Source organism: Mesocricetus auratus, unplaced genomic scaffold, assembly GCF_017639785.1.
Source record: "Mesocricetus auratus isolate SY011 unplaced genomic scaffold, BCM_Maur_2.0 Super-Scaffold_4256, whole genome shotgun sequence".
Taxonomy (NCBI): Eukaryota; Metazoa; Chordata; class Mammalia; order Rodentia; family Cricetidae; genus Mesocricetus; species Mesocricetus auratus.
Genome location: NW_024429182.1, coordinates 7,136,303 through 7,157,346, shown reverse-complemented (window position 1 = coordinate 7,157,346; position 21,044 = coordinate 7,136,303). Strand labels below are relative to the sequence as shown.

General features: G+C 48.1%; 1 long non-coding RNA gene across 1 annotated transcript; it reads right to left on the bottom strand.

The window, feature by feature from the left end:
* Positions 1 to 4,813: 4,813 nt before the first annotated feature.
* On the bottom strand, positions 4,814 to 8,929 carry LOC121134248. The gene is made up of 3 exons (XR_005871313.1): positions 8,786 to 8,929; positions 8,012 to 8,065; positions 4,814 to 5,063 (listed from the first exon to the last, which is right to left on the bottom strand). It is a non-coding gene; the product is annotated as an uncharacterized LOC121134248 (long non-coding RNA).
* Positions 8,930 to 21,044: the final 12,115 nt, after the last annotated feature.

Sequence of the window (21,044 nt, the reverse complement as noted above, 5' to 3'; positions counted from 1 at the left end):
AGGAGCCCGGAAACTTCTCCGGTAAGAAACATACTTAGATTAACAATTATGGGGTAATTACTTAAGGCAGAGCTAGCCAGTAAGAGACAAGCAAGGCCAACAGCTTCATAATTCATATAGCCTCCTGTGTGTTTATTTGGGACTGATGCCGATCTAGAACCAGGCGGGCGGGAAGGCTCCTCACAAGGAAAAGCTTCTCATAACACCCTTCCAAAGGGAAGATGGCGGCCTGTGACCCACAGCAGCAGGTGTTTAGGATGTCACATGTCCCAGGCTTGCTTTGCGTGTGAGCGGCATTCTTCTGCCCGATGTTCCCCACTGCAGGGGGAGAAGTACACGCATGGATAGACGTGCGTGGTCACATGGTCTCACGCGCTTCTCGCCTGTACAGGAGAGCCAGACTTCACTTCATTGCCTTGTCCCTTCCTGTGTTGTCTGTCCTTTCTACTCAAAAGCCGCGTGCCCTTCGTTTCCTCTCTGAGGATGCCTGCTCTCCCAACCCCAGTTGGCGCTCCTGATCCATCCCCGAAAGCCCAGCCCCTGCCCTGGTCCCAGTCTCCCCTTGGCCATACACTCTCCCCCCAGCTCCAATGCGCTGTTAGTCATTTCCTGTTTGCTTGTGTCTGACATGAGGCAGGTATTTTATTGAATAACCGAGGAAATCGGGAGGGAAGGTGCTTAATCATTTAATTTGAGAAACGAGACAACAGAAGAGGAGGAGTTTGCAGAAAGGTCTCTTTGCAGGGTCAGCGGGGAGGGCTGTATTGGAGAGAGGGTTCTGCGGATCAGACGCAGCATTTCTTGAGATTGCTGTGGGCACACAGAGGCTCAGGGTTCTGAAGGTCTTGCAGAATCTACTTGAGGCATGACTAAGAGCTAGCTGGCTTGCTTGTTCTTTCATTCAATATTTATTGACCTTTATGCTCCAGATGCCCTTCTAGGAGCCAGAAATGTGGCTGGAGAGCAGAGGAACACAAAACAATATCCGCGTCTTTGTGAAGTTTACAATTCATTCAGAGCATTTAGTAATAAATAAATAAATAAATAAATAAAGAGGGGCCTCATTTATCACTAAACCACGAAGTTGGTAATGCATTTGCCGTGTAAGCATGAAGACCGGAGCTCAATTCCCAGCACCCACCCGGCTTTTTACATGGGTGTGGCGTGTGTGCCTATAATCTCGGGGCTAGAGACACAGGAGCATCCCTGGGGCTCATTGGCTACCCAGTCTAGCTGAATTGGCAACCTGCAGGTTCAGTGAGAGAACATGTCTAAAAAAAACCTGAATGTAATCTAAATATATTGTATTCATGTATGAAATTGCCAAAGCATAAATTAAAATAAAAAACAAGCAGAAAAATCGAGGAGAATCCCTGACAGTAAGCTCTGACCTCATAGGCACACACAGAGAGCTGCATCCGCATACATGTATCCACAGACACAAGCATGTACTCATGCATGTGCACACACACACACAGCTGCATCTTCATACATGTATCCACAGACACAAGCATGTACTCATGCATGTGCACACACACACACACAAACACACAGCTGCATCTGCATACATGTATCCACAGACACAAGCATGTATTCATGCATGTACACACACACACATGCACACATACCACTAATCCATCCAATAGCCCAGACCATGATGACCGTTAACAGAGTGTGGGAGAGCTGTGTGAGCTGCACTGACCCCCGACCTTCTCCGAGAAGATTCATTTGAACTGAGGTGTGGACGGAGCCGAGACTCGGCCATGCACGTATCTGATTAGTAACAACAAGATGGTAACCTGTGCAGGCTGAGGGAGAGCGGTTCAAAAGTCCTGGGACAGAAGCAGCCTCCATAGCGGCAGCCGCGTGCAGCCTCCGAGCCCTGAGATGGCCGCAGGACTTCTGCCTCCATAGAGGCAGCCGCGTGCAGCCTCCCAGCGCTGAGATGGCCGCAGGACTTGCACCTTTCTCTTTACCAGTTTACATTACAGCCCTTGCAAGATAAGCCAAATAGTGTTATAAGTTCATCTCATTATATACAGCGGACATATTCCTGGAAATGTGAGCACATCTATACGAATTTAATTTGTGTAATTGAATTCTGTTTAAAGGCACACAAGAAGCTTGTCATGTTAAGTGGCTCCGTGGAGGTCCTTATACCCAAAGAACAGCTCAGGAGAAACCCTCAGGTTCCTCCCATCCTAAAACCATATGTTTTTGCATCTGTAGAGAATGCAAATGCTTACGTATTGTCCAGAAGATGGAGATCTCACAGATCCGGATGTATAAATAATGCATGTCCATCACTCACAGGAGTCCCCGGTGTTCCTGGCACTCCATTTGTATTGCGGCCGCCGGAAAGATCAGGGGGCTCTGCCTTCTCACCTTCTTTTCATTGCTGGTGAACCGGCTAGAGTACTCATGCAGACGATGGAGACACACACATACATACTACATATGATAGACATGACATGTGATACATGCTTACAAACATACTACGTATGATAGAGATGACATGTGATACATACATATACATACATATATACATATACAGCAGCTGGAAGCTAAGCAGATGAAATTTAATGGAAAAGGCTGATTTTCTGACTCTAAGGCTGCTCTTGGGAGTGGTCAGCTGAGTTTATAGTCCCAGCTACTTTGGAGGCTAAGGTAGGAGGGTTGTTTGAGTTCTACCCTGGCACCATTGTAAAATCTATGCTATCAAGTGAGATGACCAATCATTGATTTTACGCCCAATCCGCATCTGTTATTCAAAGATGACAAATCTTAGTGTAAAGAAAATATAACGGAGACCCAATGGCAGGGACTCAAGACTGAGAAGTCTCTCCTAAGTCTAAGTTTAAAACAACAAGTCAACATTTTTCTAAATAAAAGCTGGACGGCCCATTTCCTCCTGCTATCTGGGTCATCTTAACCAAATGAGCTAATCAGAAATGAAGAACATGAATTATTCCAGTTTTGTGTGCATATGTGAAATTCTTCACATGAGAAATTTTTAATATGTCCTCTTAGGCACAGTGAGTACAACCGAGTATCCTAGGGTCTTGCTGGAAACACGGTTCATAGTTAATGTATTTTTTTGTGAACAGATTGTTTGGGAACTATGATAATTGTTTTTAATTGTCAGTTTGACATTTTAGCATCTAGATCTAGACTTTAGGAATCGCTGAAGAGGGGAGTCTCAGAGAGGGGTTATCTAGAGCAGGTGGCTTGTGGCGTGACACCGGGGGACTGTTTTGACTACATTAACTGATGCAAAAGACCCAGTCTAAAAGTGGGTAGCACAGTTTCCTAGTTTTGGAGGAAGAGAACCCAGCAGTAGGGACGTGAGCATCCCGTTGCCCTGCTCTTGAGTGTGGCTGTGGTGTGACTGGCCGCCCAAGGTTCCTGCCACCCTGACTGCCCCACGGCGGAGTAGAGTGTGCGATTGTGAGCTAACAAACCTGCTCTCCTCTAAGCTTTTGCCAGGACATTTTACTGCAGCAATAGGCAGGGAAACCAGGCAAGGTAGCTGGTTAGTGCATCACACAACTTTACATGCCACAACTCTTTATTGAAAATAGTTCTGTGGTTATGAGGGCAAAAAAGAGGGAGAGATGTTAACAGAAAACAACGAAGAGTTCTTGTATCTGTGCACTGAACCAGCTGCAGACAGAGAATGTTACACCCATACTGAGCATGTACAGATGCTTTCTTGTGATTTTCCCTAACAATTCAAGGCAATGGTTATTTGTATACATTACCATTGTGTCTGTTATTATAATAACACAGCGGTAGTTTAAAGTGTCCAAGAGATGTGCATAGGTTATGTGCAAACACTGTATATTTTATGTAAGGCACTTGGGTGTTCGTGGGCTTTAGTATATGTGAGTTCTAGAACTGACTCCCTGTAGACACTAGGGGTGACTGCATTATTGGGAAATAAAGCAATTGCGTGACTGGAACAAAGATGCAGCCCTCGGAAAAGCCAATGCAGAAAGCTCCAGCCATCACTCGTGGGGGGCGGAGGGCACTGGTGTTTCCCTCCATGTGTGTGGTGGGCCCTGCATGTCAGTGGTTGGGGAGGCTCTGCCTTTTCAGCTTCTTCTTGTCACCAGGGAACTGACAGCGGTGCTGCTGCAGACAACGGTTTTCTATGCGGCACATGCTTTCTAGCATTTTACAAAGTAAACAGTTGGTCCTGAGTTTGCTGCGTGTGTCCAGAGGTGAGACTGTACTTACTGGTGGTGACCAGCAGAGACATTTGTTTGGTGGCTATAAATTATGCTGTCATCCTTTCTCAGCATAATTTCTCAGTGCCACGCTCCTCTTAGTTTTCAGTCATTCACCCACTGGCAGTCACTAGCTTCCCCATCCCCTTCCCAGCCTCCTTCCCAGCCCATGTGACCCTTGTTTGGCCCGCTTATATGTTACTCAAATTTCGAGTTGTCTGTCTGTCTGTCTGTCTGTCTGTGTGTGTGTGTGTGTGTGTGTGTGTGTGTGTGTGTTCAGTATCTTCACCTAGCCGGTGAACTCTTTAGAAATATCCCCACTCCTTCACCCTGTAAGTAACTCTGGATTAGATACTCAGGGTATACGGTCACTACTGTGCCTGTCAGCAATCTGGAGTCACTGTCGTGTTGACAGATGGGCTGTGTACCTGCCACCCCACAGAATCACGGCTGATGTGCAGTGTGTTGGTCCCGGAAGTAGCGTCAGCCTTTCTCCATCTTTGGCCCGGCGGGCTTGTGATGTATGAGATGGCTGCCAGGAATAAAGACTCCACTGTGAATAAAAACAAGCCGTCTAATCCACTTCTAGCCATTTTGTATTACACCGGTTCCCTACAGGAGCAGAATGGATGGGGGTGTATATATATTTCGGAGGAAGACTTCCTAGAACGGCTTATCCAATAGAACAGAGCTCGTCCAAGATGGCTGCATAGTGGTGAAGTTGAGAACTCAGCTGCTCAGTCCAGGTTGTTGGATGTCTCAGCAGTCTTAATTTGATATTGAAGGGCTAGAAGGTTCCTGGAAAGTCTCTGGTCTTTAGTTCATATTGGGAGGCTGCAGGAGGCAGGGTCTGAAGTCAGTGAAGGATACAGGCAGGAACCACACATCTACAGCAACAGCACAAGGGAGAGGAGCTCACCAGCAAGAGTCGTGGCAGGAAGACTGCTTTTGAGTAGGAGCTCTTTGTACCTGGGCCAACATCACTAGTGCCACCCACTCTTGGGGATGCCCTTCTCCCCTCAGTTGAACCTTTCTAGAAATACCCTCATAGGCCCTACCAGAGGAATGGCTCTTAGTTGATCCTAGGTCCTGTTAAGTTGACAATTGTGATTGACTATCACATATTCATCCCACATCTTCCAGTTCTGAGTCAAGAGCACCCCTCTCTGTCTCTGTCTCTGTCTCTGTCTGTCTTTGTCTCTTTCCCTGACTACCTCTTTATTCTTTCCAACTGGATGATTTGACAGAAATGTCCTGTGTTTTCAGCTCTGATAAAGCAATTTTATATTAGAGTTATTTTTAAAAGCAAATCAAATAGAACCCAACAAAGATTTTTAAGTGTTTGTTTTTCTGAGTATTTCTTGTTGAACTAAGTATCTTGGGGGAGATTAAAAGCAGAAAGAGCAGACTGCTTCGTGTGTCCCTGACCTCTTCTTGGAAGGTTGCATGTCAACCAGAAGTTTGCAACTTAAGTTCTATTTTAAAGTCACCCTGAAGAATTGTTTTTCTGAAGTTGTCCTGTAAAGAGAATAATTATCTGAGTCCCACCCTGAACTGTTAAGATTGGTGGGGGCAACAGATTTGCTTGTGAGGAGGGTGGGAACATGACTTTACAGCCACCCTCATTTTTATCCCCAGGCTTGTGGAGCCTGGGAACATGTTTTTTTTTCCCCTTTAAGCAAGTTTGGGGCTAGTGACAGGAGAGATAGGGGACCAAAAGCTTTGCAGGAACTGTGCAGTTCTGTAGTGCCCCCCCCCCCGCCCCGGGTAAGAATTCAGAGACACAGCCTCAGCTCCTTCAGAAATGGCTGAGAGGAGAGTGGGGATAAGCTGACTACTTGAAACCTAATGGCTGGGGAGAGTGTGACCTCCTAAGAGCCCAGCAGGCAGCATGACGAGAGAGGGGGATTTCTACTCCTGTCGGGGAGAGTGCTTGGAGCATTTGGTTTGGAAAGGGAGCAAGACCAGTTGTTTGAACATCTGGGTTGGCCATAGGGGCGACTTGTATCTACCAGCCTATCACTTGTACCTACTGGGGACATTTTGTGGCTTGCTGTTTTGAGGAGAAACACAGAAAAACTTGGTTCCAAACTCAACATTCCACAAGGAATGGAATTTTCTCTGCTTCTTTCTGACATAAAAGGTCATCTTGTTGTTTATCTATAAAGCAGGGGGCTGGAGCTGTGGTCTATTTTGCATTTGGAAATACTGGCCCACATTCAAGGAGCCCAATGCTCTCTTCACTTGTTGTCCTGTTTTTATTTAAAGACGTTGGCCTCATGAATCATTGGGGAAAGCTTGACATACAGTTCTGCTTGAGAAGATGATGGCTGTGGTCCAAAAGGATAAACCCCATGTCATGACATTAGAAATAGACACTGCACATCTCAGAAGAATACATGCTATAGGCAACAGCTCACTAAACAGAGACAGAATGAGAGCCTTCCTTCTACGATGAGACAAGGGTGCTCCCTACCCTGCTTACTCAGTATAGTGCTTGAAGCCTTTGCGAGAACAGTAAGGTGATAGACAGGCATACATAACACAAAACGGAAAGCAAAGGACTCAAACTGTCCCCCAGTTACACATGGCACGAGTCTACACTTAAAAGGCTATATATACACCAGGAAGCTCTTACAGTGGTAAGTACTTTCTGTTAGAGTTTCAAGACACAAAACTGATATGCAAAAGTCAGTAGCCTCCATAATACCAACAAGAATCTCTTTATCAAAAGACATATGGAAAAGCATCTTATTCATAAACAGCTAAAATATAAGTAAGTTAAACACCTAGGAATACGTGTAACCAAGGAATTCAAAGACACCTACAACAAAGACTCCCAGACATTGAAAAAGGAAGTCAAAAAAGATAATAGGTAATGAGGATAGTTTCTGTGGCCCTGGGTTCTCAGATTAATATGGGAATTTCAAAGGTCACTGAAAGTAATCTACAGATGCAATGCAATTCCCACCAAAATTCCAGTGTCAGTTTACACATAACTGGACAAAGCAATCTAAGCATTCACATTGTACCTCAGAATGGCACAAGTAGGCAAAGCAAACCCCCCACTGCAAGGAGAGAGACCACTTCTGGAAGCATCACACCATCAGACCCCGTGTTTACTAGAGTGGCAAAACTGGTACTGGAATGAAAGCAGACAGACACATGGAACAGAATGGACAAACACAGGAATAAATGGACAAAGCTACAGCCACCTGATTTTTGACAAAGGCACCAAACACACGTGGTGGAAAAAGAGGGCATATTCAACAGTTGGTGCTTGTGGAGCTGGTTACCCACGAACGGGAGTGAAATCAGATCCCCGTCTTTCACCTTGAGTAAAAATCAACTTGACATGGATCAGCTCTCTGAATTTAAGATCTGAAACATGGTAGCTGCGAAAGAGAAGCTGGAAGAATGCTCTTATGAACAGTAGCCCAGGACTAGCCCAGTAATTAACAGGTGGAAACACCTAAAATGACAGCAGAGGCAACTATCAGCTGGGCTATCAGACAGTCCAGCGACTGGGAGGACATCTTGGCTGGTTGTACTTCCGATAGGAGCCCGATGTCCAGAATTTACAAACAGCTGCAACAATGAACACAAACAGATAAACAAAACTGGCAAACGTATAAATCAGCAAGATGGGGCAATGAAGCAGAGAGACATTGCTCAAAGCAAAGTGGCGGCTTTAAGGACTTCAGTGTCCCAACGGCTACTCTCAGGGCATCTGACAGCAAGAGCTGTTGAGGACGTGGGAATGAGGAACCAGACCGACTCACTGTTGGTGGGAGTGCAAACGAGTACAGCCATTGTGGAAAGCAGTGTGGAGGCGTCTGAAAAAAAATTAAATGAGACACGGTGATACTGGGCACATATCCGGAAGACCCCACGTCTTAATTCAGAGACACAGACGCACTCATATTTATTTCTATGGTAGTAGAGCAAGGAAATAGAACCGGCCTAGATGCCCATCAGTGCATGGGCGGATAACGAACCTGTGGTACGTATACACAGCGTAAGTCTATTCAGCTGCTGCAAGAGAAATGATGTCAAGAAATTTGAAGAAAAGTAGACCTAATTGCAAAGTGTAGTATCAAGCTAAGTGGTCCAAACCCAGAGACAAAATTGCACATTCTCCATCATGTATGGAGCCTGCAAAATAATGTGTGTGTGTGAATGTGTGAGTATATGTGTATGTGTTAGAGTATATGTGTGTGAGAGTATATGTGTGTGAGTGTGTGTGAGTATATGTGTGTGTGAGTGTATGTGTGAGTATATGTGTGTGTGAGTGTGTGTGTGAGTATATGTGTGTGTGTGCACGCGTGCATGTATAAGTGTAAGTAAAACCTAAAGACTGAGAACAGACACTAAGAGATGGTAAAGGGAGGTGACAGGGAAGGACAGGGTTGGTGGCAAAAGCACACATAGGACACGAAGGAGGAAAACAGACTGGGGACGGGGAGTCGGTGTAGGGAGAGGAAGAAAGTCACCAAAGTACAGCACACTCTCTAAGACTTTGCACCTTAGAAATGGGATAAAAATGTCTTTCTTACCAATAACTCATTCATCCAAAGCTTCCTATGGAAATAAATGGTGCTCTTTTCTGTTGAGTGCGGCAGCATTTAAAGTTGGTTTTGGTTCCTAAGCCTGTGAGTGTTTCCTTATCTGTGTTGATCAGTTTTTAAAGTTGGGGAGTCTGAGCTCCAAAGAGTTCTGACAGTGCTTGGATATCTTGGGTATCACCATGTCCATTATGTCCTTTTTGTTTTGCAATAATTCACTAACACAGTTTGTTGCCTGGACACCAGCCGTTCTCCCAGCACCCAGGATGGACTGTTCCCGTTTGTGCAGCTGCCTCTGAGATGGGCTCCAGGGGCTGGTGGGTAGACCAGCTCTCCACTGTTGATGCCACTGCCGTGACTTCATCGTTGTCATCGCCACCAGCCAACTGGGCTCAGGTCTCGGGCCCGGCTGTTCCCGGTGGCCTTTGGCATGTGGGGTGGCCTCTGGTGTGCCAGGCCAATTGCTTGGCATGGATGCTGACTCTGCTTACAGTACCTGGAAGCCTTAGTCTCACGTACCTCTTTCCATGTATGCTTGCAATTGCCTTGTCAGACATCACTTGCAAAATTCGCATCCAAAGAGGAGAGGAACAAAATTTCGAGGAAGCAATTCTCGTAAGCAGTGGGACTGGGCTTTCAGTCCCCACGCCTCAGATTGCATAGCAATAGTAGGTCGTTAAACCTAGCCAGGAGACCCTTCTGAAAGTGTCTCCCTGTGAGTGTCACATACATGCTCGGAATGTGGCTAACTGAAGATATCCAGGATATACAGCCTAAGTAGCCTAGGTTTGTTTTTGGTACAGCATCCGGAAAGCCAGGAAGTTAGTTGCACCTACACTGCCTAAGGTTGCTCAGTCTCTAGAGAGTTTGTTACTTACATGGTCAGAGCCTCTTCCTGATTCACCCCACAAGCAGGTTTATGTGAATGCAGCCTTGTACCTGTCCTATCTGTAGGTGATGATCTCCAATGTCAAAACCAGGAAGGGCTTCATGGTTCACCTCTATGGCTCTCTGACCTGACCGGCTCTCTGAATAGCCTGGGCGCTTGTAAAGATTGCATTGCCCTTTCACACCTAGAGAATCTGATTTGGATTAGGGGAATCCGGGATGGGGTCTGGAAGCCAGCATTCTGGCAAACAGCTGGGGCTTCAGACGGATAGCCAGATGGGCAAACAGCTGGGGCTTCAGATGGATAGCCAGATGGGCAAACAGCTGGGGCTTCAGACGGATAGCCAGATGGGCTCATGTTTGCTGATTTTTCCCTGTAACAAGTTTGTCCAGGCCTCTAGAGCTTTACTTCCTTCTCTGTCCTAAGACCAGAATTCACTCCATTCGACTCAGTGTCCTGCTTTATCTGGCTCAGCCATCCAAGTCGGACGTACAGCTGTGACATGGAAGCAGCCGTGCCCTTTGCCTGTGAAATGACTTTTTCCAGTGTAGCAGGGAAGGTAGTAGGTTGTCAAGTCCTTGCTGGGCAGACATCCTCGAGTGGTGTGTGTGTGTGTATGTGTGTATGTGCATGTGTGTGTGTGTGTGCGTGTGTGTGTGCATGTGTGTGTACGTGTGTGTGTACGTGTGTGTGCATGTGTGTGTCCGTGTCCATGTCCGTGTGCGTGTGCGTGTGCGTGTGTGTGTGTGTGTGTGTGTGTGTGTGTTCCTGGGCAGGGATAGTGGGGGAGGAGGCATACTCTGATGGACATTACATGCTAGGGCCCTTCAGACAGGAGATACAGAAGCTTACTAGGGATCCGAGGAAGACATAGAACTTGGCACAGGTTAGCTCGAGGGATATGTGACTACAATTGCATCCCTTGTAAGGCCTTTGCTCTGCTGTAGCAATAAAGAACTCCACATTTCCACAGCTTTAAGGACTCACATAAGATGCTTGTGGGGGGCTCAGCTATGTCTCCTCTTTCTGAGATTCTTGGCAGGTAGGATAGCCAACTAAAGCCCTGCAGGTTTCCTATCAGAGGAAAGGAAGTTTGGAACATCTTGTGCAGCAAGGCTGGCTGTGGCATCTCTACTCACAGTTTGCTGGCCAGGACTGAGGATGTGGGTTCAGGGAACACACAATCTGAGCACACTGAAATAGCGACTGCAGAGCACTCTACTTGTTCAAGGGATGTTTTAAGGTTTCTTATAAAGACACATTAACTAGTGAATAATACATGTGCAACCCAAGCAACAGAGTCCAGACACGGGTCCTTTAGAAAGCTTGGGCATATTAATGATTGAGACGAGTCTGTCATTAGAAGCAAGAAGCATTCCTTAGCTGGGTGAACAATTTCGGACATTCTGCCTGAGATGAAGAAAATCCCAGCTGCAGGTGTTTCTGAACATACTGTGGGTTGTTCCTTGATGCACTCAGTGAATGGTAAACATATTACACGTGAAAGTGCGTCAAACACGTGAAGAGAATGCTGGCTTAGCAACTCATGCACACACGCTCACTCACTGTGACCGGCCAGGAATTGTGGCTTCCTTCTTGGAATGCGTATTGGAAAAAAATATTGTATGGGGGAAGCCTATAGTTGATTTTATTACAGACCCAAGTAATCCACCCTTCTTCCTTGTTTCTATTCTGGGCATTTGCTTGGTTCCTAGTCTTCTATGAGGAGGTTTCTTTCCTCATAAATCTCCATGTGTTGTGACTGCAGGTGTTGGCGTACAGAGGTGGCTGTGAGGGCCTGAAGCTTTGATTTTAGGATGACCAGATAGATGTTCCTTGTGCTCACTAACCACCTAGCTACTTTGTCTCCCAGTCTCAGGTTGCTTGCTATGTTCTTGCTTTCTATAAAGGCTCACATGAAGCCTGAAGCCCTCACTTTTTAAGACCCGGCCTGGGAAAAACCAGTGAGACACTGTGATCCCTTCACGAGAGTTAGGCCAGTCAGATTGTGATCATAGTATCCAGTTGTGTTTCAGGAGAGACAGAGCGATGGACCACAGCCAAAACAAACAAACAAACAAAAAACATAACTCCCATGATCTACACACTCTAGAACTTGGAAAAGATACTTAGGTTGGAGCAAAAACATTCTTCATCCCCATATTGTGTCACAAGAATGTTAGCAGTGCTTTTCCTGGGATTGGAGGTCCATGGGTTCAGAGCCCAGCTCTGTCATGTACGGTGTGTAGACTTGGGCAAGGTACCTAGCATCCTGGTGCCTCATTTCCTTCCTCTGAAAAGTGGGGCCATTATGGTACCTATTGGGGTGTCTTGGACCAGAAGAGATATTTATCCTAGCTCTAGTCTGTGTGCTACTGGTGTCGGAAAGTGCTGACACAGCTGGTGAGTTATCATTACTGTCGTCATTATCAGCATCACCATCGTTATCCTTAGCACCAAGGTTCTCCATCATCCAGTGTCCTCTTAGCCAGGATGGGAGGGGTCTGTGGGAGAGCTTTCCATCTTCTGGCCTATCACCCCTCAGTTGGGTTACCAAGTAGGCTTCTCTTCATCTCCCCGCTCCTCCCTTGTGAATGTCAGCCTGCTTTGAGGGACATTTTGGTCTGCACGATTGTGATTTATTTGTCACATTGCTTAGGAGATTGCTAAGCGTCATTTGAAGAACCCTGCGTCTGATCTCCCTAAGTGGAGAGCAGAGAGCTTTGTGTCAGCAGAAAATTTACTCCAGTTTAATGATGGGGGCCCCAATGGAACTGCTGGCCAGTGGCCCATCATTCAGGTGTCCAGCGAGGTCCAAGGAGGGAACCTTCCTATGTTTGCTTATGCGCTGTTAACTAATGGCATTTGTGTTCAGTCTGTCACATTTTATCTTATTTATATTAACTCTATCACATTTTGAAACACCAGGCTTGCTGTGGCATAATTTATATAAGGCTAGCTTTTTTAAAAAAATCATTTGAGGAGTTTGATAAATGCACACGGTTGTATGGTGACCACAACAATGACATATTGAAAACATTCATTACTCTTGAAAGGTCCATGGTGTCCCTTTGAAGCCGATTCCTTCTCCATAAGCTCTGCCCCCAAACCATTGATCTGTTTTCTGTCCTTTGGGCTTTGCATCTTGTGGACTATAATATAAATGGATGGTGTGTTAGTTTGCTTTTCCATTGCTGTGATAAATGTCGTGGCCAAACGCAATTTGGGGAGAAGGGGCTATTTCATCTTTCAGTTTACAGCCCATCATTGAGGGAATTTAGAACTCAAGGAACCAGAGTCAGAGTGACAAGTTTTGAAAGTTTCCTCCTGTATGGAGAGTTATAGAAAAGAGACAGCAGAGCTAAAGGGGTCTATGAAGGGAGGAAGGAACCAGAGGAGAGGGCGGGGAGAGGAAGTAATCGCGGAGGCGAATACGGTGAAAACATGTTATGGCACGCGTGATGTCACAATCGACTCGTTCTTGTATGTAGCCAATACACACGAGTGCATGTGTGAAAAAATGTTTGTGTGGTGTGTGTGTATATGTGTGTGTGGTGTGTGTATATGTGTGTGTGTATATGTGTGTGTGTATGTGTGTGTGTATGTGTGTGTGTGTATGTGTGTGTGTGTATATGTGTGTGTGTATATGTGTGTGTGGTGTGTATATATGTGTGTGTGTATATGTGTGTGTATATGTGTGTGTGGTGTGTGTATATGTGTGTGTATATGTGTGTATATGTGTGTGTAGTGTGTGTATATGTGTGTGTATATGTGTGTGTGGTGTGTGTATATGTGTGTGTAGTGTGTGTATATGTGTGTGTGTATATGTGTGTGTGGTGTGTGTATATGTGTGTGTGGTGTGTGTATATGTGTGTGTGTGTATATGTGTGTGTATGTGTGTGTGGTGTGTGTATATGTGTGTGTGTATATGTGTGTGTGTATATGTGTGTGTGTGTGTGTGTGCGTGGAGGCTAAGAGTTGTTATCTAGCATCTTTCCTTGGCTCTCCACTTTTGTTGTTGTTGTTGTTGAGACACAGCTTCTCCCTCGCCGGGTTTGATAGCCTAGCTAGCCAGTGTGCTCTGAGTCTCCCCCGTGCTTGCAGCGGGGTCACCATACCTGCCTGGCATTTGTGTGGGTGCTGCAGATTCACTCGGGTTCTCGTGATTTTGCAGCAAGTGCTTAACGACTGAGCTGTCTTCTGGGTCTCCTCCACCCTTACTCTTCAGTCTAGCTTGCAGCTCTCTGGATTGTTGCTAAATCTGAATGGGCCCTACCGTCACCCTGGGCTGACAGATCAACGCTTAGTGCTCACTTCCCAGGGCGTTTCCTCTCCTGCCACCACGCTGCTGCTGTACTTCTTTGAGAAGGTCTGGGGGTTCTTGAGACTCAGGAAGGCAGCAGAATTTGGTGAAATGTGTGCGGGAGCCCTAGAAACACACACGTACAAGCCACACTATACATCAGTAATGAGCTCCTGCTGCATGCGGAGCATATCTCTGGGAGCCGGGAAACCTGGAAACAACGTTCGCTCTGTTTCTGAACCTTACCGGAACCTCGCCTGTTCCTGGCTCTTTGAAAGAGGCTCCCTTGTTTTGTCTTTTCCTCCCTCAATGAACCATCCTGGTCTTTCTGATGGACCCTAATGGCCAATTACTCATACTTTCATGTTGGCTTCCAGGGCTTGGGGCTCCTCATGAGGACGGCCAGCCTGGTGTGGCTTGTGGGGGGCCTTTTGGAAGCTCTCTCCTTATTTGGCTCAGCTGGAAGCATACATTAGCTGAGAGAGGTTGGACCACAGCTGCTAGAAGTTTCCGGTTTGAGAGAAGAAGTCCCTGCCCAAGAGTAAGAGTCCTCACATTCTGCTGACTGAGGGTGTAAAGTGTGTGTGTATTGAGGGTGTAAAGTGTGTGTGTGGGCTGAGGTATATTGTGTGTGTGTGTGTTGAGGTATAGTGTGTGGAGGGACTGAGGGTGTGTGTGTGTGTGAGTGTGTGTGGGGGGCTGAGGGTGTAAAGTGTGTGTGTGTGGGGGGCTGTTCAAAGTCACATCACCAATGGCCGCAACTCCCACAGCTCTTCTCCCTTCTGGATCCTTCCACTTCTCTCCCCTTCCTTTTCCTTCAGGCCGGGTTCTCCTGGCAGTCTCATTCTCTGTACTCCATTGCAATGGATGGCACAATAAAATCTCTCGGGCTTTTGATGGTACCTTAGGGAGCAGAGCTGGTCTCTCTCAGGCTTTTGATGGTACCTTAGGGAGCAGAGCTTGCCCTCTCCCTGTTCTGGGGTGGGAATCCAACAGCAGGGCAGCAGCAGGGCTGACTTGCTCCAGACCCCTCCTCCTGGCATGGACGCCTCTTCCTGCGCTCACCGGTCACCTTGGGTTTGCAATCCGTCCTTGTCACTTTACCTCCCTGACCTGCACTGTCTCCAACTATAGGGATTCATCTGCGGAGGGACACACAACTTCGTTCATAGTAGTACACACACACACACACACACACACACACACACACACACACACACACAAACACACACTTTCAAGTTAGGCAAAGACTTACACAATTCAGGAGAATTGTATCAGGTCCATTCACATAGGCATTGTGAACAGACTGTATTAGAAACACAGACACGTGTGCGTCTTTCTACATGGTCAGAATAGCAGTGAATTCACGAGCTACATTGATTTGGTTCGCTTTAATTTACTGCATACTGCTGAGTTCACCTGTTAGTCATGACCATTGACAAGAACAGATTATTTTACTTCAATCTTAATTGCTAACATTAACTCTCAGATTACATATTAACTTAGACATCTGTAGGTTACAGATCCCGGAAAAGGGTTGTAGAGGCTGGAGAGAGGGGAGAGAGAGGGAGGGAGACAGAGGGAGAGAGGGGGAGGGAAGGAGAGATAGAGGGAAAGAGGGAGGGAGAGAGAGGGAGGGAAGGAGGGAGAGAAGATATGAGGGAGAGAGAATGGGAAGGAGGGAGACAGGGAGAGAGGAAGAGAGGAAGAGGAAGGGAGGGAGAGGGAAATGGAGAGGCAGAGAGAGAGAGAGAGGGAGAGAGAGAGAGAGAGAGAGAGAGAGAGAGAGAGAGAGAGAGAGAGAGGCCAAGCAAGTCTTGGCAGGGAACTAGGCATGTTTTATGAGCCACAGATGGGAGCTGAGTCGGCCACAAGGCTGTCAAAGGCACACCTGGGTGGCAGACATTTGCTGCTTGTTTGGAGCGGGCTGTGTGACAGGGGCGGGGACTCTTCTGGGAGCTGTGTGGAGCCTGAGGATGGAGTCAGGCGACTTCCACTGCGGCCCTTTCTCCAGGTGGGGGTCGTAACAAATGAGTGGGGGTGGGTCAGAATGCCAGCCACTTCTCCATTGCGGTGCTCCTTCCTTTACAGCCCCAGGCACGGGACTCCATCTGTGTGAGCGTGTGCCTTTGGTGCTTCTGAGACGGCCGACATAGTCACAGGTGTGGTTATGCATTGGCACCAAAGAAACTCCCGGTGCCTCCCGGCACGCTGGCAGGTGGTGGCTATTCACCTCCACAAACAGGACGGGGACTCATTCTTCCTTGGCACTTGTCCCCAAGATGGAGTAACTTGGGTCAAAGCTGCCACTTTATGAAGCTGAATAATTAAAGCTTGGCATGGCTTGAAAATGCCGTTTAAATAACACAAACTAACTGGAACAGGCCTTGCTTGTTCTCCTCATAGGATAGGAAGGGACACAGTCACGTCTAAGAAAGCCAGTGGCTGGGCAGGAGGCCCCAGGAAGGAGACTCAACTCCTGCCCTAGGGCCTTGCTTTGTGCTCTCTGTGGTCTCAGCCCACAGGCATCATTAATCTACAGCAGCGCCACCAAGACTGCCTTGTTCAGGGGCACCGCGAATCGGTCCTCCATCACTGAAGGCAAAGGCCTTAACCAAGGCCTCCTGCCGTCTGCGCTCCACACCTGTTTGCTTGTCGGCAGGAGCGTACAGCAAAGGTCTTGACGCCATCCTCTGACATCTAGCTCCCCTCTGATTGCCAGCTTCTTGCCAGTTCTCAGTTCATCTCAAGTCCTGTTAAATTTCATTAGAAAATACACGTCACCCGTCACTCGCCTGGGATTTGGAGTTCCACCTTCGTCCCCTCTCAGAGTCTCCTTTACGTGGGCCATGATAGACATAGATGTGACGAGAGCCACATCGCGTGACGGACCCAGGCGTCACACCCTTTGGTTCTTTCACTGGCTTCTCTACTGCAACAGTCTCTTGTTTGTCTCCCGGAGGTTCAGGTGGAGTAGACAAGGAGGGCTGTAGGAGATGGAGGGGGCAACCCTTGAGGGGATGCTTCCTTTACGTGCTTGGTGTCCTCTTCAGGAAGGAGAGTGATGGGTCATTGCAACATGGTGAACCCAAGTAACACACACACACATCAACAGAGAGCATTCATTCTATGAGGAAAACTCCGGAACTCGCCGATGGTCAGGGGAAACCTCTGTGGTTCCTACGTCTTAATGATTTCTCTCTAGTTGGTTCCAAGATCACAGCACAGGGGTCTAACCCCGGGAAGGTGCTATTTATAGATGAGCAGAGTACGTGTCTCCAGGAGGTGCGTGCGTGCGCGCGCGTGTGTGTGTGTGTGTGTGTGTGTGTGTGTGTGTGTGTGTGTGTGTGTGTGTCTTCAGAAGCCAGAAGAGGGGATTGGAACCCCTGAAACTGGGGTTCAGGTGATTGTGAGCCCCTCAGGTTTGCTGGGAACTGAACAGGCTTCCTTTGGAGGAGCACCAAATGCTTTCTGCGAACCATCTTTCCAGGCCAGACTTTAATTGGTCCTAAGGAATCCGCTTGGGTTGCCCAGGTCCTGGGAGTCACAGCGTACTAGGCCACTTCCAGCATTCCCTTGGGGTTTCTGATTAGGGGAGGAAGGCAAATCTTTTGGGAATATTTAGAATCTACATGCAGTAAAGTTTTTGAGTAGTTTGCAAGCATCCCAGACAGCCCCTGCCAGGCATTTTTGCTGCGACACTGGCACTTTAAATACTTTGAATTTGGGTCTACCTGCTATGAGGGCTGTGCAGAGTCTGACGGAATGCTGAAGGAAGGCCCCGGACTCAAACAGCATGTAAGAGCAGAGAGAACTTACCAGAACATGAGGGTTGTTCACCTCTACAAAATGGCAACGGCCCCAAGAGGGGTGCCTGAGCTCCTTTCAAGCACAGCTAGTGGGGTTTTAGGGACATTTAGGTCATCTTAAACGTGATTGGTTAAAGGAGTAGCAGTTACATTAGTATACCTTTAATTGGCTGAGGTTTTATCTTTGGACACACTTGGGGCAGTTTCAAGGAGGTTGCAGTGATTGTCCTTGAGATACGGTGGGGCTGACTCGGCCTGGTTCTGCTTTCTTCCTCCTCTCTGAATGCAGTTTCCTGATAAATGCCTCTTTGTTGGGAGAGGGACCTGCTTGTCCCTCTCAGAGAACTGAAACCTAAATTCAGTTGTGAGAGCTGGTGAGTTTAACCCCTTCAACAGTGGTCAGCAAGGTGATTGGACACACTCTGTAGGACTTGATTATTTTTTTGTTTTTTGTTTTTTTGCCTTTGTGGGCATTTTGCTGACTTCTAACAATTCCATGAAGGAGTACACCTTTGACCCTTCAGGAAATGTGCAGGTTGTGGAGCCTAAGGGTGATGGCTTAAACTGTGAGTCCTGCACCAACTAATGCAGCGGCCTTGACTAGCATTTCCTTATAGGCTTTAGTTCTCTTGGCTGTAAAATGTGGCACAAAATGACCAATACCATGGAGTTCTTAGTAGGACAACCTGGGAGGCCCTCCCCGCTCCTCCCTCCTCTTCCTCCTTTCTCCCTGAGCTCTTTTTAAAAATGTATTTAAGTTAGAAACAAGCTTGCTTCACATGTCAAGCCCAGCTCCCTCTCCCTTCCCTCCTCTCCCCACAACGCCAATCCCCCAACCCCCCATCCAGTCCCCACTCAACTCTCCAGGGAGGGTGAGGGCCTTCATGGGGGAATCTCCAAAGTCTGTCATATCGTCCAGGGCAGGGCTTAGGTCCTCCCCCATGTGTCCAGGCTGACAGAGCATCCCTCCATGTGGAATGGGCTCCCAAAGTCCATTCGGGTGCCAGGGATAAATACTGATCTAGTACTTGAAGCCCCAAAGCTTGCCAAGGCCCTTTGCTCGGTCTTCCTGCCCCCTAAGGCCTCAGTGCTGACGCCCTTCTCTCTTTGCTCGGTCTTCCTCCAGGCCTTCGAGAACAGAGAAGCGTAGATGACACGGGCATCGCTGAGTGCCACTCTGCTGCCTCTGCCAGGGCTAACGTGGACATTTATTTCTGCAGTGAGCTTGGAGGAGAATGAATGTGTGGCTTTCTAGATTAATTTGCTGTGAAAAACTCACTCATTCCCCAGATTCCTTAAAAGACTTGATACTTCCTCTCATTTCCTGGCTGTGGTCCTACATGACCCATCTATTTTCTGGAAACATTTTTGCTGGCTTAGAGCCCCAGCAGCCCTGTGTCGAATGAGGGAAGTGGGAAGCTGCGCCCGGATCACTTTGGTGACAAAGGGAAGGCCCACGCGGGCCTTTTAACACCAGGCACACACCAAGGACCTCAGCCAAGACGAGGTTTCTTACTATGTCCAATTCATAGCATATATCCTGAAGGGCCTATCACATTCTCCAGGAAAAACATGCATTAGATTTTCCTTACTGTATCATCTATTCATGTGATCTGTATGGTTTGAATGTAGTTCGATAGTTCTTGTAATATTGTTAGTTTTCTGGAGCCTGAATCAGGGCTGCCATGTGAGAGCTCACATTGGGAGGGCTGTGCAGAGGCCTGCAGTCCTGGGCCACACCCGAGGCCACCTTGGTCTCAGAGAGACCCAGCTGCCTCCAGGACCATACAGACATGGGTGACCCGTGCTGCCACCCAGGGCCACAGTGTTGTCCACCGTCTGAGCTGATGCTCCTGGCTCCTGTTACCATTGAAGGCTGAGCAGATGCCCAGGGTCTAGGCCCGCACTGGGGGTTCAGAGGTCATGCTGTGCTTGGGTCTATGCTCATCTAAGTGGCCAGCATTTCCACCAGGGGCTATGGTGACATCCCAGCCTGGGTTGCTGCCAAGGACGGTGTCTGGGTCCATGGTCCAGCCACAGCTGGGGTCCTTATTGATGTCCATGGCCTGTAGTGCCACTAAGGGCCACATGAACATCATGGGCCTGGACCACCACCTAGGGCCAGGTTAGTGTCCGAGAGCTGAGCCTCTATTGGGGGGCCATGCAGACCTGAGTAGCCTGCATTGCCACCCGGGGCCATGGTGTCATTCAGGCCTTGGCTACTGTCCGGGGCCATGTTCCTGCTGCAGCTGGTTTCTGTGGCTCTTGTTACCACTGACAACAATGAGGACAGAGCTGCATAGAGTTGACCCCGTCCCTCACTGGCTGCAACACGAGGGGGAAGTGGCCCCGCCAACTACAGCACTCTGGAGCATGGGCCCTGCACCTCCCTAGGGCGGCACAGCAGAGCTGTCCCTGCTGGCAGGGGTGTAAGTGAGCCAACCCCGAAGATTCCAGAGTGAGAGAGCTAGCCCCACAGTTTGCTATGGATGGCACGGGTGAGGGCAAGCAACCCCCCTTACCCCTTGTCCCTTGCCCCTCACCACCTACTGCAGGCAGGAACAGCTGGTCCTGGGGTCACTGGAGTGGGAGAGCTGACCCTGCCCCTCACTGGCTGTAGCACTTGGGAAGCAGTTCCTGAATCTCATCTGGGCAGTGCAACAGAGCTGACTCTGTTGGGGTCACAGGTGAGCCGGCCCCGGGGTGCGGGGGGGGGGGTCCCATGAGAGCAGGAGGATGGACCCTGACCTCCTCCATCTGCCGTGTGGTAGCATGAGTGAAGATAAAAAGCTCCCTCGCCTCTCACCACCTGTGGTGGGTGAGAAAGTTGGCCCTGAGTTCAGGTACCCAAGATCAGGCCAGCTTGCTAGGTTGAAGATTCCCAGGTCCACAGAGTTCCCGGGAAGAGGGGCAGGCTTTAGAGGGAGTGGCCTGTGTGTCCACCTGGATAACGTAGGGTCCCGCTGGTATGGCATGGAATCTGCTTCCAGGAAGCACTCAAACCTCCCGGAAAGCCTGTGTAGCATGCACCCCCATTATCGTATAGCCAGAGAAGTCCAGGCTCGACAAGCTTTGAGGATTTGTTCGATATCATAGGCTGAACTGCAGTCTTGGTACCTTAGTTTTGTTAATATATCTTAATCCATTTTTAGGACAGTGTTTCACTGTATTGTCTAGGCTGTTCAAAGGCCTGTTCCTTCAATTTTACCTCCTGTACTGCTGGGGCTACAGGCTGGCATCACCATGTCC